The sequence below is a fragment of the Lates calcarifer genome, linkage group LG15 (assembly GCF_001640805.2).
Source record: "Lates calcarifer isolate ASB-BC8 linkage group LG15, TLL_Latcal_v3, whole genome shotgun sequence".
NCBI lineage: Eukaryota > Metazoa > Chordata > Actinopteri > Centropomidae > Lates > Lates calcarifer.
In genome coordinates this window covers 28,018,501-28,036,472 of record NC_066847.1, presented here as the reverse complement: position 1 = coordinate 28,036,472, position 17,972 = coordinate 28,018,501, and the positions used below count along the sequence as shown (strand labels likewise).

General features: G+C 41.0%; 1 protein-coding gene across 1 annotated transcript in view; it reads right to left on the bottom strand.

Annotated features, from left to right (window-relative positions):
• Nucleotides 1-17,972, bottom strand: part of znf407 (zinc finger protein 407) — a 141,740-nt gene that overhangs the window by 5,164 nt on the left and 118,604 nt on the right. The window lies entirely within an intron of this gene.

The following is a 17,972-nucleotide window of genomic DNA, read 5'->3' as shown; positions in this document are numbered from 1 at the left end:
AAGGGAATTCTACTGTTTATATGAACTATGAAAGTCAATAGTATTTTTTTGTTGCATTTTACATTATGTCAACCTTGGTAGAAACATAACTTTTCTTTGCCATTATGGACAAGTGCATTGATTTGCTACCACAACTGATTTTCAAGATGAGACATGGATTCTGAGATTTGGGCAGTTGTACAAATAAAAAACTGTGTGGACCAAAAATCTATGTGATAATTATGCGCACTGCAAAGAAGCAATGGGTTGAAACTGCTATAGACCCCATGTGCTTATTCTTTTTAAACTCTGCTTTGTGTTCACAGTCTGTAGAAAATACAACTGTCTGCACTGTATGGGGAGATAATAGTGATAAGAGAGAATCTATTCTCCAAATGGGATAACCCCTAATGAATGAAATGCTACTGAAATTAAACTAAACCTAATTTTGCTGGGGACTCCTCTGGAACCCCTTTAAGAACCCTTTGGTGATCCCTGGACCATAGTTTGATAACCATTTGTGTAGTGTGACTCTGCGCCTTACACCGGTTGGTGTGTTAGTGTCAGGTCAGCGCGGGAGCTTCCCTGCACAGTGTACGGTACAGATGCAATTATTGATCATCGGATCAATGGGTTGGCCGATGGCGGGGGCCTGGGGCCTCTAAGTGGCATTACTTCAGCTCAGAGAGGCCGCCAGGGGAGCGGTCAGACAGCACTTACCAGCAGTTAGAGAAATTAACCTTAACACCGAGACACCAGCACACACACAATCAATTACATTGGCTGTAACACAGGTCAGCTCGCTGTGAATGTAAGCTCACTTGCACATGCACATGTAATCAGGCCAGCACACACACCTAGACATATGTCCTGTTATGCTTGTGAGGACACTGTGCTGATTGTATTTGTTGTTTAATCCCTGAACCTAAAATTTTACCCTCATGTTAATCTAAATGTACGCCACAGTAAACCCTAATTGGTTCTCTAAAGGGTAGCGGTAGACAAAAATACACACACTCTGAAAGACAAGAAGAAAATCAACTTGAATAGGCACTATAGCGAGCAAAGTCAATTATACTGTATCAAACCATAACACAAGAGGGTAGAAAAAAAACATGCTTACCAAATCAATTACAAGGTCAATGGCAGGACCATGAAAAAGCCAGAGCCTCTGATCAATTCTTAACTACAGCACAAAACCCTTTACAATCCTTTTACCAGCCGATTTCCTTCAATTATAGATATGAAGCCAGTGCCTTAAAAAGGGTATGATGAAGACCCCTAAACCTGACACACATATAGCTGTTATTTGTGGGGGGGGGGTTACTCATGAAGTGGTGTGTGGGTGTGTGTGTACATGTGTGTCAGTGGTGCAGGCTTTTGAAGGTGACACTGCTAAGTAGATAAAGTGTCAGTTCTGGGTGTATCCAGGTCACTGGGGAAGGCCTGCATATGAGAGCGTTTTGTGTGTCTCTGTGGGTGTGTGCACATTTTAGGTATTTATATATCTCTGTGTGTAATGTATGTAAATTTATGTAAGTATTAGTTTTAATTATTAGTATTAGTTTTAAGTATTTCATTACAGCATATAACTGTATTTTAATTGATTTTCGTTATTTTTCCACCTTGTATTGTTTCAATGATTTTATGCATCTTTTTCTTGTAAATAATTTTTAATTCTTTTAGGAAAGGCGCTGATAAAGTTTTATTATATATGTGTTATATTTGCATACTGTTTCTGTCTTTGCATTTCTGTAATTTGTTACTTATACTGCGTGGATATGACTTTCTTTATATATTACTGCAGGAAGTAAATAGTGATATGTCTGTGTATAGAAGTTTCTTTATACATATAACATAAAGTTGCTCTCTACTGTAGGTGAAGTGCATACCTGTATTTGTGACCATATGTAATAATCAGATTTCTGCAGTGACACGTGTTGAATTTGAATTTTGAATACTACAAAGCGACAATCATATGTGTGTGTATTTATTCATTTCTATGTGTGTGTGTATTTTTGAAGATCTTCTGTGGTCGAGCTGTGTACATGATGACCTTACCTGCCTCCCTCTCCTCCCCTGTAAGGCCTCAGGCAAAGCTGCATGTGTTTCCTATGCGTGTATGTGTGTGTCTGCTTCCGTGCGAGTGTGTGTGCACCAACTAGCAGGTCAGCTGAGGTCCGGCTGGTGATGGCTCTACTTTGTCTGGTAGGGACAGCCGCTACTGTCACCTTTACAAACGCCATGAATCAACGCCAGGGAGGACAGGCCGGCCGACCAAAAAACAACCAATTATACAGCAGCCAGATTGACACCGGGTGGACAGGGCAGAGAGAGAGATGGAGACGCACTGAACACACCCCAAGGACGAATAAACAGAAGAGAATGAGGGCACAGACTGACAGAGGGCCTTCTGGGCTGTTACACCGATACAGTGGCTCTGAAGGCCAATATTAATCCATCAGTGACTTCAGCTAGAAGTTACAGAAAACAGTAAATATCTTTAACACAGCGATACTATCAGATAAATGACAGTTTGTGTTTTTATTCTCTATTGTCATTTTATGTAACACAATGTTAGTCTATAACATCCATAAAGCCTCTTAAGATGTCTTTTTGTATAAACCCTCTGACACACAGAAGTTTTGCAGTTTACGTTTTTGGCAGGGAAGTGTTTTGTGTATTATTCCTGTGAAAAGAGTTTTTTTTTCTTCTATAGTCTATAGTCTATAGTCTTTTTAGTCTCCCGTGACAAAGAGAGGAGTTTGGGTCTGGCAGGACAGCTGCAGGTCTTAGTAAAGCCATAATGTGTTTTCCTACATGTCCTCTCTTTGTATACTGTGTGTAGTGAAAGCTAAGAGGATGAATAGTGGAGTTTGCCACATCCAGATTGCAGCATAATTTAGGAACACAAATGACTGAGATCTGATAAGAGTGTAAGCCAAGTCAAAATGTGAAAATTAGATTTTGAGACATTTTTGTTAAACCAGATTGTGATGAAAACATGTTTAGCAAAAGAAAAAGCCACCTTGCAATACAAAACATATACAGAATTTTGTTGTTTGGTGGTGTACTATACTTGCTTCTGGGAATAACTGACCTACCAACTATTTTAGTTATGTTTTCAGAATACATACAGCAATAAATGTCAGTCCTCCTTCACATAATTGAGAGCAGAGTGCAGCTGTTTTTCACCTATATTCACCTATTTTCCAAACCTCAATAAACAAGAGGACAATGCAGCTATTTGACAACTTATGTTAAGTAAATAAAATATTAGGTAAATATTAAAACAGGAAACTATATATGAAAGTGATGGTGATTCCCAGCAAATATAACAACCAAAGCCTGGACAATGAAATATAGTGCTCCACATATTGAAGTGCAAGGGGTTCAAAAGGTGAGAGGTACACACACACAAACACACACAGAGACATAGACACAGACAGACAGACACACACACACTATAACAGTGGTCAGAGAGAACACAGGTCAGTGTCCTGCTCTCAGCTCTTTTTCTGCTGACAGAGGATGACCCAGTGTGAGTATAATCTGGTCCACACTAACTCTATCTACCTCATGTCCCCCAGGTCTGCGTCCCCAGAGAGAGAGAGAGGGAGAGAGAGAGAGAGAGATGAAAGGTGAAGAGGAAAAAAAACAACATCATTGGGGAAACCATCTTGACTACACCTTCATGTTTCATTCTTTCATCCTTAGCATCCTCTTCTCTTCTCTGCAGTGTGGTCAAAAGTAATTACTATTTCTGTTTCGGTTGTGCTGTATGAAATTTGCAAACAATAATAGCACAAGCATTATCTGATGCAGCCTAGGTTTAAAAATACTGGATGCATTCACACTGCTCCAAAAGACAATGGCAGAAAGTTGAAGAAGCATACATGTTATTTTCATTTCATGACACAAAGAACTTACCAGACACTAATTGGTTTCCAGATTTTTCACAAGAGAAGAAAGGGACAGTCAGAAAACACAGACTTGGACATTTAATGAAAAGTGATATTATAAAGGAGCAATAACTAAGGTAACATTGCAGTCAGTCATTGGCAGACTTGAGCAGGCAACTCAGTATATCTTAACAATTAGTCACAACTATATTTAGACATTAGACTTGTGCCAGAGTTGACAAAAGTCCATCGCCATACTGGAGCTAACTACTTCTTAGGGGGACCAGATGGAGGGGACTCTGGAATTAAGAAGGCTTGGTTAGCCATTACACTTAGTACAAGATGTATGGGCTTTGTAAGGAGGTCCCTCTGCTAGATCAATGTGTCATCTACTGCAACACACAGGTTGCTGAGAATTTATCTGGTTGGCAGTGGATAAAAAGAGCAAACGTGTGGGAGGTTGCTGCAGCTGCACAAAGTGAGGCCTGATCAGCCTCAGCAGGGCTGCCAGTGAGAGGGCGTCTGATGCTGAAAGGCCTGAAACACCTGATGACTGCAGGTTACATCACTGATTGTGTGCCCTAGAAAAGCATCGGAAGATCCATCATTTCAACTTTAAAAACTACTAACCAGATATGACTAATATATTACTTTTTGTTGGAGTGTGGCTTACTTCCCCGATGCTGTAAATCACAGCAACCATTTGCACTCTTCAGATGATGGTCAGAAACGATCACAGCGTGATGGCCAGATGGAAGTTAAAAAAAAAAAAAAAAGAGGGAGAGAGAGACTGAGAAGAGAGAGGAGGCATGTAAGAGCCTCATCCAAGAAAGGAGGTTGACATATGAAACAATAACAAAGATCACAACACTCTTCTCTCGCTTCTTTCCCATATTCCCCCTCCTTCCTTCCCCTTCTCTCATTCTCCCCATTAGGCCCTCTTTCTATCTCTCTGGCTTGTTTTCTTCTTCTTCCTCTCTCTCGTCTTTCTCTCAAAATCTCTGGAGGTGGACCTTTGATTGCTTCTTTAATTAGCCACGTCAGACAGCTCTGTGGATTTACAGGGGATGTCGAACTTCTGCAGATAATTACATGCCTTTTCCCTTTCTCTCTATTGCCACTTCCCTCCCTCCCTCCATCCATCCCTCCATCCTCCTTTCACTGTGTCCCCCTCCCCTCCCATCCATCCCTCTCACTCACTCTCCCATGATTTAATGATTAATTATGGATGTGAGTTTGAGAATAAAAGCTTTTTCGCTAATCAAAATGAAATTTCCCCCCCATTCTCGTAATTACAGTGTGAAGATGATGTTGCTGATGTCTTTTTGTTGCCAAGGCCTGGCCCGCGCAGTGATCTGAGGTCCGTCAAGGCGGATGAAATGAATACTCGCAACATAATAGCTTGCTTCAGAATTTCTAAAAACTGGGTGGAGAAATGAAGACAGTGCGGACTGGATCGGGTTGGGAGAGAAAGAGAATAAACAAAGAATAGAGACAAAGAGACAGAAACAGAATGCAATGAAAGATGTCAGTTCAGAGGCCTAAAAAGGGAAACAAAGAGAGGCCTAAAACGTCAAGCTTGACTACAGTCATCATGGAGGGAATGTTTCCTTTATCTAAAGCTGGTACTTAAGTTCAAAAACTATAAAGATTTTTGAACTCTTAATGGAATTTTAAGCTGCAACTAACAATTATTCTCCTTGTTAAGTGAAAACTTTTGCCTTCTGATGGTGTCCAACATCAAGAACAAAGTAGTTTGTTTTGAGCACAGTTCGACATTTACCTAAATCCACTGAGCAACTTTTGCACTATTTTCTGACATTTTAAAGACCAAACTATTATATCTGCAAATTATTTGATAATGAAAATAACAACTTCAAGCCCTTATGCAGTATACAACAAAACTGAGTACACCTCTGTGCAATATAAAAATGTTATAAGAATCAATAATTTACAATCATCTTACAATAACTGTATTATTTACAAGTCAAAGTGTAGGGTATTTGATCCTATGTATAATTAAAACAAACTGATTAAACTGATTACATTGAAAAGACCAAAGTGAATGTACCTTTGATCACAAATTTGATTACACTTGTGATTTCCAATTAAGGCTAATTGCAGGAGCAGGGTTACAAAATAACCTGTGGACACCACAACTTCCTCAGTCCTGGCCTGGGTTGTGTCTAATGCAACACGGCTCCACTCCCTGAACAAGTAAGAAACCAGATTTTGAGACTTCATAAAGATGGAACAGGGTACAAGAGCATCAGTAAGCAACTGAATTTAAGGTGAAACACATTTGTAGCAGAGGTTAGGAGCTATAGGAAGAGCCACACTACCAATAACAGAAAGTGTAGAGGCTGTTCTTGTAAAATGACACTGTGCTACAGTTCGCAACCTTGCACTGAAAAACAGATGGGTAAGAGCTTCTGATTTGGCACAAGGTTGATCTGTGGAACTTGTCACTTGTCACTGTGTTTGAGAAGGACATTGCATCAAGTTAACCTCTACAGACGCTGTCCAAGATGAAAACATTGCTCACAAAACTGCTAGATTAAAATTTGCCAAAGAACAGGAAAAGAAGCCTGCTGAATATTGGCAGTACATTCTTTGGTCAAATGAAACCAAAATAAATTTGTTTGGATCAGATGGGGTCCAGCATGTTTGGTGTGGACATGGCCAGGATTACCACAGTGACAGCATAGTTCCAACCGTTATACATGGAGGTATGCTGACTGTACTAATATAGGGTTGCATGAGTGCAAAAGGTGTAGGGGTTGTGACATTTAGAGACAGCACCATGAATGCAACCCACATACTGAATGAAAAGATGTTTGACAGGAGTGGAATGTTCCAACATGACAGTGATCTCAAACACACTGCAGATATCACACAAGAGTTTGTAAAGAAGAAAAAAGTGAAAACTATGATCTGGCCAAGTATGTCCCCTGACTTGAATCCAACAGAACACCTTTGGAGTATTTCAAAGGTAGAGCAGCAAAACCCCTCCAGCAAAGAGCAGCTGAAAAGAATCATCTGTGAAGACTGGCAGAACATCTCTCCACAGATTAGTGTTAGACAGGTATCATCCTGGCCCAGGAGGATCCCGTCTGTCATCAAAAATAAAGACACACATAGAAAATATAAAAAAAATAATAAAAGAATGGAATCTGACTTTAAATGAAGAGGATTTGTAATTACTTAACATTTTTAGTGATATTGAGAAGGAGCACTCAGTTTTGTTGTATACTGTATATGCAATCAGCAGAGCTATTATTCTACATGTTAAGGTTTTTGGTTCAGATTTCTGATTTGCTCCACTATCAAAATAAAGTTGCTGTGTCGACCAACTACACATTGATGGCAATACAATGCATTAAAGAGGTTTTCCAGCAATTCAGTGTTGCACTTCTGTAAAGTGGAGAGAACAGAGGTCAAGCTCCAAAATACTACGTTATGCATAACACAACCTTATGCCATAGTCATTAGAGTACACATTAAAGATACTAAGAGGACAGATTTATAAAAGGATCAGATTCTTACAGTACACTAACGCTTTGCTGGAAATAGAACTGATGTCAGTTTTATATTTCTGGTTGTTTGGCATGTGATCATCAGCTGAAATAACAGTTTACCCAACTTTTTCATTTACCACAACATCACTGATGCCAACTAAATTAAAGCCTGGCCATACAGTACTGTATATGCACACAGAATATAGTATGACAAGTCCCTATTGTTCCCTGTTGAGTGACTCACACTTGTACACAAGACACACTCAAACACACACACAGGTCTGTTTAGCTTACTCTCCGATCCTCCCTGCCATATTTACTGGGTATTTACCTAACAGAGGCATGCTGGAGATATTTATCGCCCTGATGGCTCTATATATAGGGCTGAGAAGCTCGGTGAGAGGAGAGCCAGGCGCGGTGGGAGGTTGCTTCTCTAATCTCCATCTCCAGGCTGACAGGCCTGAGAAGGCCCTAATGAATGGCTCTTTTCATCTGCACGCCTGTGTGTATGTGACAGTATAAATATTTAGCAATATTGGAGTCAGCTCGTGATTTTACACAGATGGAGTGATTGATGGCTCAGCCCCCTGACGCATGCCAAAGACCATCCTGGAGATGTTATATAAACCACCACAGCCTCTCTCTCCTTCCATCATCATCTCCATCTCACTCTCTCTCTCTATCTTTCACACTGCCTCCTCTGCTCTCCGCCTCCTTCCCAGCTTGTCTTCTCACTGTCGATCCGCCCTCTGTGGCTCTGCCAATTTGCTTCACTGTTGAATTTCTATCATACAGTGTGGTGTCTCTATGGCTGTAAGACAGGCTAAATCAGAGGAAAACAACCTGACAGGGAGGAAACTCTGCGGAGATTGGCATTGACATGTTACAGTACAAACCAGTTTAGTGTTTTCAACCTCTTATTGAAACACATTTTCATAAAACTATGTTGTGAAACAAATCTTATTTCTTTAATTTTATTAATTTCTTCTTTGCTTTGCCTTTTTTTGATTCATGTTTGACTGTTTTATAATTGTACCTTTTCTAAGTTCCTTTCCAAGCTGTATAAAGTGCTTTGTAAACTTTACAACTTAACTTTTTTTGTGAAAACTTTTTACACCAGATGAGGACGGTGGTTATTATTGCTGAGTGTATACGAGCACTTTTCATGTTGTTTCTTAATAAGTAAAGTAAATCAAAGGCCAAATTGAACGTGTGAGTGAGAGACCCCACACTCATACATAAATGCACGCACACAGCACAGTATATATGCATACAGTCACACACTCACATTCAGAAACACATGCTCACAATGCTGTCATCTGTGTCAGAGAGAAACCAGACCAGAGCCACTCTCTGTCTGAGCAACACACATACACACACACATTCTGCTGCCAATATGCTGCTGGAGCTTTCTATGAAAGAAATAGTGTGTGTGTGCATGTGTGTATGTGCAGTTTGGTCTAGCTATACTTATGTGGACTGACTCATGACAGCTTTTGACTACTTTTGAGAGGACATTTCGGGGTTTGTGGACATTCTTCCTGGTCGTCATGGTGATTACAGGGTTATGAATTACAATCAAGGCTAGGATTAAAATAGTGGCTGAGTTGAGGTTATAGCATTGGTTAGGGGTTACACATGTAGTGGGTTTTTTGTTAAGGTGAGACTTAACCTCAAGGGAATTAATGTATAAGAATCTATTGCATTTGAGTTTGTGTGTGTGTATGTGCGTACAATGCAGGCCCTCTGCATAGCCTCTGCATAGCCAATTAAACTAAAATACAAGAACAAAATCCCTGAACAAATATATGAGGACTTTAAGAGGGGATGTTGAAGATGTATTAACCTTGTAATTGCCTGTGTAAAATATGCTCCCCTGGTAATGAAATTTCCTGCTTTAATTTGAAAAAATTGGGGAAATATCTTCCCTTTTTTGCCATGTGTTTTCTCATTTAATTGCATTTAAGACTTCAATCTCAAACACCCCCACCGCTTTTATGGGGGGAAGGACCAACGCTGGACTGCCACATCTATTAATCTAACTGTCCTTTATCGGAATTAGCATTCAAATGTGATCGGTTCCACTGCGCCTTCGCCACCACTTGTAATTCCAACAAAATCCACTCCTATGCAATAACTACAGTGCCCTTCAAGACCACTACCACCTCCCCCTCACTTTCAGAGGTATTGATTTTTATTTGTTCTGTAATGAGAACAATTAGTCTTTTTCCTGCCCTCCTTCATCTATCACCTCCACATTCTTGCAGCTTTGCCACCCAGCCGGCCTCTGTCTTTAAACCCGGCTGGAGGCCCATTCACTGGGCAGAGGACATCACCGTATTCCTCAGCATAGGAAAAACAACAAGCTCAAAGAGAGATAACAGAGGACATTTTACTCTTTCTACCTAAGTATGGCCAAAAAAGTGTGTAGAACTAGTCTGATCTCGTTGGAAAACAATGCATGCTTGTGCCAGGTCTGATTGACGTATGTTTTTATAGAGGATGATGCTGACACACATATTTCAGAAAAGAAGAAGATAAGATGCAATATATATGCAAGTTTTCATTTTCTTTACCATTTTCATACCAGCCACAAATTATTAAGAAATTATTTTGTTGGATTAAAATGTTTAAATTAGACCTAAAATAATAACAACAATGACCAAAATCTTATTAGAATAAATTAATTATTAATCAGTGCTCGATGTCTAGCCCATCTACCAGACTGACTCTAATTGATATGGCTAAAAGAAATTACCGCACTCTTAATCCAGTGTGGCTGGTGTTAACATGTATCATAAAATGTGAAAACACAATAAAACACTCACATGTATCCATTAAGGACACTTTAATTTCCGCTGTGGCAGGCGAGTGGCAGGCAGGACTGACTGACTAGCGCCGATCAGGAGGCTTTAGCCTCTATAAACCAGCTGATTGACAGGGTGATTTGTGACTGACTGACTGGATAAGTGGCTAGCTGCGTTCTCCATGTAGCAGTTTATGTCTGTATACAAGCATGTGTGTATATGTATATGCATGTCTGTGTATGTGTGTGTGACGTCAGGTCTTATTTCAGCCATGGCCGGTGAGGAATGAAGCATCTGAAAGAGTCCATTTCTCTTGCTGCGCTGCCTGAGCCTTACTTACCCTAATGATGTATAATAGCCTGCAACTACACTTAACCTGAGCATTACTGTGGCAAAGACTGAGTGGAAAAGGCACATGCGCACACATACACACACATAAAGGTCTAGTTTTCCTGAGGATGCTGTTTACCAAAGGCTGTGAGGGCAGGAAACGACCTGGCACGTCGTGAAATGAAAGACTCACAAAGACTCGCACTCCATCAAATCAAATCAAAACCTAAGATGTGTATTAACATCGACAGCTGTATCCTCGTTTTCTCTCTGATCCCTTGCTCACACTTCACTCTGCTGCTGACTCATTCTGTAGCTATAAGCTAAATGATACAAGCAGTTAGCATGCTGCATCTGTTGTCTCTTAATTAAACTCATTTTCCTGGATGCCTCTGTATGTTCATACATGCAGTATGGAATCTGGCACTTTAACCCCTTTCACATTCATTAGTGCAGATGAGAACAAGCTCATCACTTAAACGTGTACTTCATAAGTGACTGAATGAATGCATGTGCGTGCGTGTGTATGTATGTGTGTGTGCAAGACAGGTCGGAGACAGTGGAGAGACAGTAAATGACAGAGTCACGTGAGGCGGCTACTGTATGAAACCTCAGATCTAATCAATAGGAGTGAGGAGGACGCCAGGCGCCAGCCAGAGGGTCACCACTCATCACTCAGGTCAGTGGCGAACACACACATGCGTGCACACACGCACACATACACGCATGCACGGGGAGGGCACTGCACGGGGCACATTACTAGACAGGACTATGAGGCAGTAGAGGATGGGTCAGAGAGAGGTTGAAGCACATAGCAACAGAGGGGGAGCTGGATCGATGGGAGAGATTGAAGGAGCTCCGTAATACCAGAGGAGTCACGGATGTCCAGGATACAGCTAAGCAGGGCTAGGAGACAGGTCAGGAGGGTTAAAACAGCCTCGCACTGCAGGGAGGAGGCATCGACAGGCCATAAAAGAGGTGAGGGAACCGCAGAACTGACTGATTTTGATGCTCATCATGGTTGAATGCAATTGCGGTCACCACATAGTATCGTCAGTGTAGAAAAGGTGCAGAGGAGATTAATTTGATCAAAATTACCAGGTTGTGGCTAGAAACAGGTTTACTAATATGACAAATATAGCAGGCTTTTAGCAACGTTGCAACAGGAGACAGCCTGCTAAGCTGTGGGAGCTCGACTGAAAGTGGGGCAGCAGAGGAGCGCAACACAGTGTGTTTTTGGATGTGTGGGCACGTTGTGTGTGCTGTGGCTCTGCAGTAGAGCGACACAGACGGAGAGACGGACCAGGCCTGGTGGCATTTAGCCCTGTTCTATAATGACACTGAGAGCTGGGGAAGGAGACGCAAGCACTGTTATTGAATTATTGAAGGTGCATGGTGAGGTATAAATCTGCCATGGAGATGCCATACTGTTGTAACACACACGTGCACAGCTGCACACTCGCACACGCACGCAGAGGCCACCAACACACAGCGAGGCTGGCGTGACAACTGCAGGCTTTGACTTGCTGACCTTGAGGTTGTTAAAACAAGCTCTCCGTCAGCTTTTCTGCAAAATATGTTTACCTCGTGAGAGGGAACGAGAGAGAGACAGAGGAAGAGAAAGAGGGAGAGTGAAAGTGTGTGTGTGTGTGTGTGTGTGTGTGTGCTGTGCTGACATTGCCGGAATAAACACAGCGACTCCATCAATTCTTTCAGATTGTGAGACAAAATAAAAAAGAAGACACTGCAGGGGGAGACATAAAGTAACTACCAACCTATACTAGCTGGGCTCCAGCCAGCTTTTACTAGACAGTAGCATCATGACTGAGAGAAGAGATTAAGTTCTCAAGACCGCAAACAAACGCTCGAATCCTGTGAAACCACAGCACGCACACACAGATTAAAAGAGAACGGTTGTATATACAGTATGTACCTGTAGCGAATGCAGCCTGGAAACCGTACATCAACCACCAATTACTGATGTTTATCTCTTAAATAAAAAGAGACAGAGTATTGCTACATGCATGAAGACATCACTATATGTGATAATTCCCTTTTCTTCCTTCCAGCGGAAAGATTTTCAGTGCACGCACCAACACATTTTTATTTCCATTATTATTTCTGTATCTCTGTACAGATAGGGAGGTAGTGTTTCTCAGCTCAGCCACCTCCCACCTTGAAGAAGAGGAACAGAGGCTTCCTGAGGAATTGTGGATGTAATGTACTGTATGTGTGCGCGAATGGACAATGTGATTGCAGAATACAGCAAAATGCTTAAATGTGCGTTTGTTTGTTTTAATTTGAGGCTTCTCATGTATGCATATTTGTGCATGTATGTCTGTGTATGTGTGCGTGGATGAGTGGGCATGTGTGTCCTGCCTGAGCTCTGTAGCCGAGGGGGGCACCTCTTCTTATTAACATCATCAGTCTGCATCATTACTAGGCTGCCTGGGTTGGGCAGCAGGTGCTATGAGAGTGCCAGGGTTACAAACGACCACAGGACCGCTCTTGGAACACACACACACATGCATACACACAGACACAATACACACAGACAGACTCTGAACCCCCCTTTCAAATCCCCAAAAGGGATGTGGGGTGTCTGTGTCTATCTGTTATCCAGTGGGTTAGCGCACGGTGTCTGGCCAGGTTTTCACTGGGGGGGACGGACTCCATCCATTCTCCTGACAACAGGCCGGCAATACACAGCAGAGGCTGGGAGAAACTCAGCTCAGTGCAGGGGAGGGTCCACAAGTCAAAAAAAAAGGAAGAAAAAAAAAGAAAGCATTACACGGCTGTGTGCAAGACAGTGTGCAACTAACTGGAACATGCACACAACACAGTACTAAAGAAAAAAAAAACATGTAATGCTCAGGTGCAGGTGAAAATAAACACAGGGGTTGGATGGATACGAGGGGTTGATTCTGGCCTTTTAACAAAAATGGGACATTCTTGTACCTTGTGTTCTTGTTAACATATGATTATATAACATAGTTTTTGTTTGTGCGTCACACTGAATTAAAGAATTTGACTCTAAAAAATTAAACAGCAACATGTCTTTCCAGAAACTGTCTCTGTTATGGGCCATTTTCATTGGTGCATCTTTGCAAAAATATTTCTTCTAGAAGCACTAGAAGCTTGGTGACAAAGTGACTACTTGAGTGACTAAACGGTAAACTACTACAGCAAGCAGTTATATATGTTATCTGGGGGAAACATAAATTCAGAAATAGCTAGTGCTTTGGCTCTGTGTTTTAGCCAAATCGTTTGCAATGGCTTTGCACGGTTTGTCATAGAGGTTGGGAATTACAACGTTGCTGAAATGTGTACGGCAGGACAACATAGCGTGGGTCGCGCATTTTTTTTAAACAACGAAACCCCACATCTTCGACCACAGAAAAGGGCTGCAAATCTTTGGCAATGACCACTCCCACTGCACAGGTTATTTTCTTATGATTGCCTGAAGTGGCATGGTAGGTCTGTTCAAAAGCGTTCTCGATAGACAGTTATTGTTTTGCTGCTGTTACCTTTTTGAGTCGCTCGACTGTCAAAATACAAAATACTATACTCAGGAACCGTTATATCAGGATGCTTATGCTGGAGATGCTTGGTCATATTGCTTGTGTTTCCTTTTGAGTAGTGGACATGTTTCAAGCAACGTTTACAGACAGTGAAATTTCTCTTAACTGTTTTCACTCCCTTGTCGTTGTATTCAACAGCGGGGTCCATAAGGGCGTATTATACCGTGCCGGGCAGACCGAACAGTTCAATATTTTACCAAGTACCGTTGCATCCCTACTACACAGACAGCAGAGGTGAAATGAAAGCGGATGATGCAACAATATTTCCAAATAGCACACATGCAGTGCTTCAGGACAAATTCCACCACTTTATTGCCGACATGTCAACAAACATGCTAATGTTTCGGCCAAGTGGCCTTTGTCAGATCAGGTGTGAAGCAATATTCTTTTTGATAAGACATATTGGATCTTTTGAAAATATTTCCAATGCTGTGAGGAACTTGTATTGAGGTGGAAGTAAAATCTCAGAGATGGATATCTCAGAACCAGGGCAAACAAAAACAAAACTATCTGTGTAGCAGGATCCAGCTGACAGTAAGTGAGATGATATGATTTTTCGTTATTTTTGTGTACCAACCCTTTAACCTGAAGTGACTGTAATGCATTTTAATCAATAACATACGGGTAAGACTAACTCTCTAGTGCTTCAGTGTAGCAGATGGACATGTATCTATTGCTGAATTTTTGAAATCCTAATAGACAAACTTACATACACACACAGGCAGCCATGTGCACACAATGGTATGTAGATACAAACACACACAACAGACCAACACAGCCACGTGTATATCCCATATATATTTATATATATATATATATATATATATATATATATGAGCGTGGTCAATAAGTAGAGTTTGCATATTGACAGATGGATATCTCCACCAGAGAAGTTAATGCTGATAAAATGCCCTGCATTATTATGGCGTGTAACCAGAGAATGGTAATAAAAGCTATATGAATAGGGACTGGCCTGTTTCTCAGGCGCCTCTATGGCACCACCCATGACACCAAAGATGTGTCAAAGACAACAGACACTCAATACAGTCCTGTGCTGCTCTACCCTACCTACAGTTATGGATTACGTAGGCAGTGTGTGTTCATTTAAGATGTATACATTGATCTGGCATTGACAAACCATTTCATATTAGGGGTTTGCTCTTTACGGAATCAAGGGCAATCAGATGGACTGCACTGCATCAGGCTAAATTTAACTTCCTATCAATCCAAATGTGATACACTCAAAGTCATCCTGCTTCAATCATTCACTGGAGGGTCACTTTCAAAGAAACCTGACCATCTGAAATTATGCAAAAAGAAAACAATGTTCCTGCTTTTTTTCTTATTGATAATGGGATTAAAGTTAGTTTAGGGTAGATTAACCTACTCAAGTGGCAAAATCAGTTTTGTTGATTGCACAGTATACTGATATATCCCTGAAACAACCAGTTAAAACTGAATCAGAGCAGAGATAGGTATGCTCCTGAATATATCAGCATTAGAGCAACATTGATTTGACTGCAATTCAATAAAAAAAAATAGGGTGGGGGTGCAAAAAGAAATGATAAATAAATAAGAGATTCACAACAGGACAAAAAAATGTATTTGTTTTTCTAATATTGAAGCGGCAGCAGAAATTAATGTCTCTGGTTAGTTAGTGCTGTTAATTGGGCGTGCAAAATTAAAATGTTAACGTCACTGCTAGCTGGGAACGCAGCGAAGGCCCCTGCAGCTGTATTTGACCTAATAGAGCGTGTTTCTTCCCCTTCCTTCTCTCTCTGCTTCAAGTGTCTCCAAAACTAATAAAAAACCCCCTCACAAATCCCCCCATGAAGCCCTCCATATGAACTGTCACATTAATAACACTGCACTCGTATTCAAATTTTCTGTCGAAAAGCTAAAGAAAGATTGAATGCCCCGCCGTCGCGCGGCCAAAGATTGAAGACGTGTCTCATTGACATTGTTAAAAGTTTATGAAAATATATGAATTCTCAAACGTGGCGGGCCGCCGTGCAGCTCTACTCCCAACACTTCTGTTAGAGACCGCGGCTTTTAATCAAAATGATTGAATACCACAAGTTTGGATTCAGGGATTCTAATAGAGGACGGATAAAGTGTCACGGTCCAAAACTAGAAAAACCACACGAGATCACACATGCATGCATAAACCTTTCTACATTTTTTTCTTTCCTTTTTTTTCAAAAACCGTATTCCTCTTTGGTAGGTATCTTGTTTTCCTCAGTTACTGAGTGCTTGTGTAAATGGCATGTGTGCTGGCTGCAGTGTACAGTGGGTGACTGTTAGTCTTTTGGCTCTGTTCCTTTGCTTTCTGGAGCTGATATGAAGCTGTATCTGGGGGAAGAGACATATGGCACCAACATGCACATACGTACACACATATACTCACACACTGACATACACACTCATATACACACTTAAAAAGAGCGCTGAACATACATGTACAGACAGTACCAGCTGCTGGCAATATCACATGTGAAGACTGACAGAGTGACAGGCGGGCCATGTCCCTATATGTGTGTGTGTGTGTGTGTGTGTGTGTGTGTGTGTGTGCAGTTTGCTGTGGTGTAACTCTGGCAGCAGAGGGTTTAGGTAGAAATGCTCTCCAAAGGCCAGGAGCACTGCAGAACAAAAAGGCAACTCCACTAGGGATAACAAATGCCACCTCATTGGACCACACACTGCATATCATTGCTAACAATGTAGGAATTAAAGCAAAAGGTGTCTGTCTGAGCTTAACCACCATATTTTTTTAGAATTTATATCAGCTGACCTTATTCCCACAGTGGTAATTTGGACTTCCCTTGGGGCAGGTAGGAAACCCTACTTTCAAGACAATCATACAACTACAATATACTTCAACAAAAGTAAGGACATATTGTAAAGGAGACAAAACAGGATTTATTGCTTTGCTGATTACCTGCATATATTTATGTGCAATGGTAGAAACACAGTGAAATTCCGTAACACAACCAGGCACACTCACAAACTTATCATGTTATGGTCTTCTGCGTTTTTACTTAACCTTACCTGTAGATGCTGGTTTTTGCTTAGGTTGCCGTATCATCATCATCTGTATGTATAACCTAGCATCAAAGATATGCAAAGAAGCAGCAAAAACTTTAGTTTAGCATGTTAGCTAGCCTCTGGATTAATACCAATTAGTTTATCTTACATATTCCTCATCTCACAGCATTCATTTTAAATAAATGGTGATAATTGTCTGAAAAATAAAATGACTAATTACCTGTCACATCTGAAGTATATCAATTGTTACAGTTGTTTTAATATATAAGTATAGTTGAGAATAATATCATATAGTGCAAATTGTGGGCTGCTGTTAAGTTTGACTCAAACACTTCCTGCACTGTCAAACATTGGCTGAGTTTCTGCACTGAGTGACATCTGTGTACAGTATATGTGTGTGCATTCTCATATCGCTATGGCAAGCAGGTGGTGTTTTTCCTCTCACTCCAGGAGGCTCCTCAAACAAAGAGCTTTTAGCGTCAACTTATCAATCTCTGCTTCGACACTGCTAACAGATGTGCAGAGGGCAGGTTGCGCGGGTGGGAGTGGGGGGCTTACAATAAACACACACATAAACACATACATATGCACACAGTTTAAGTGTTGCCTGGACAGCACTGTGGGAGGTGACTCATGTTCCTGTTCATGTGCTTCTGCTGGGAAAGAAACACCAATGAGGTGGATCAAAAAAGTGGAGAAAAACACAGTACTCTCTATGAATCTGATGTCCCTTTTTCTTTTCATAACTTTTGACACAATATATCTTGCTTGATTTGTTAAAGATGTATGAAAAATGTGGGATGTCACCAA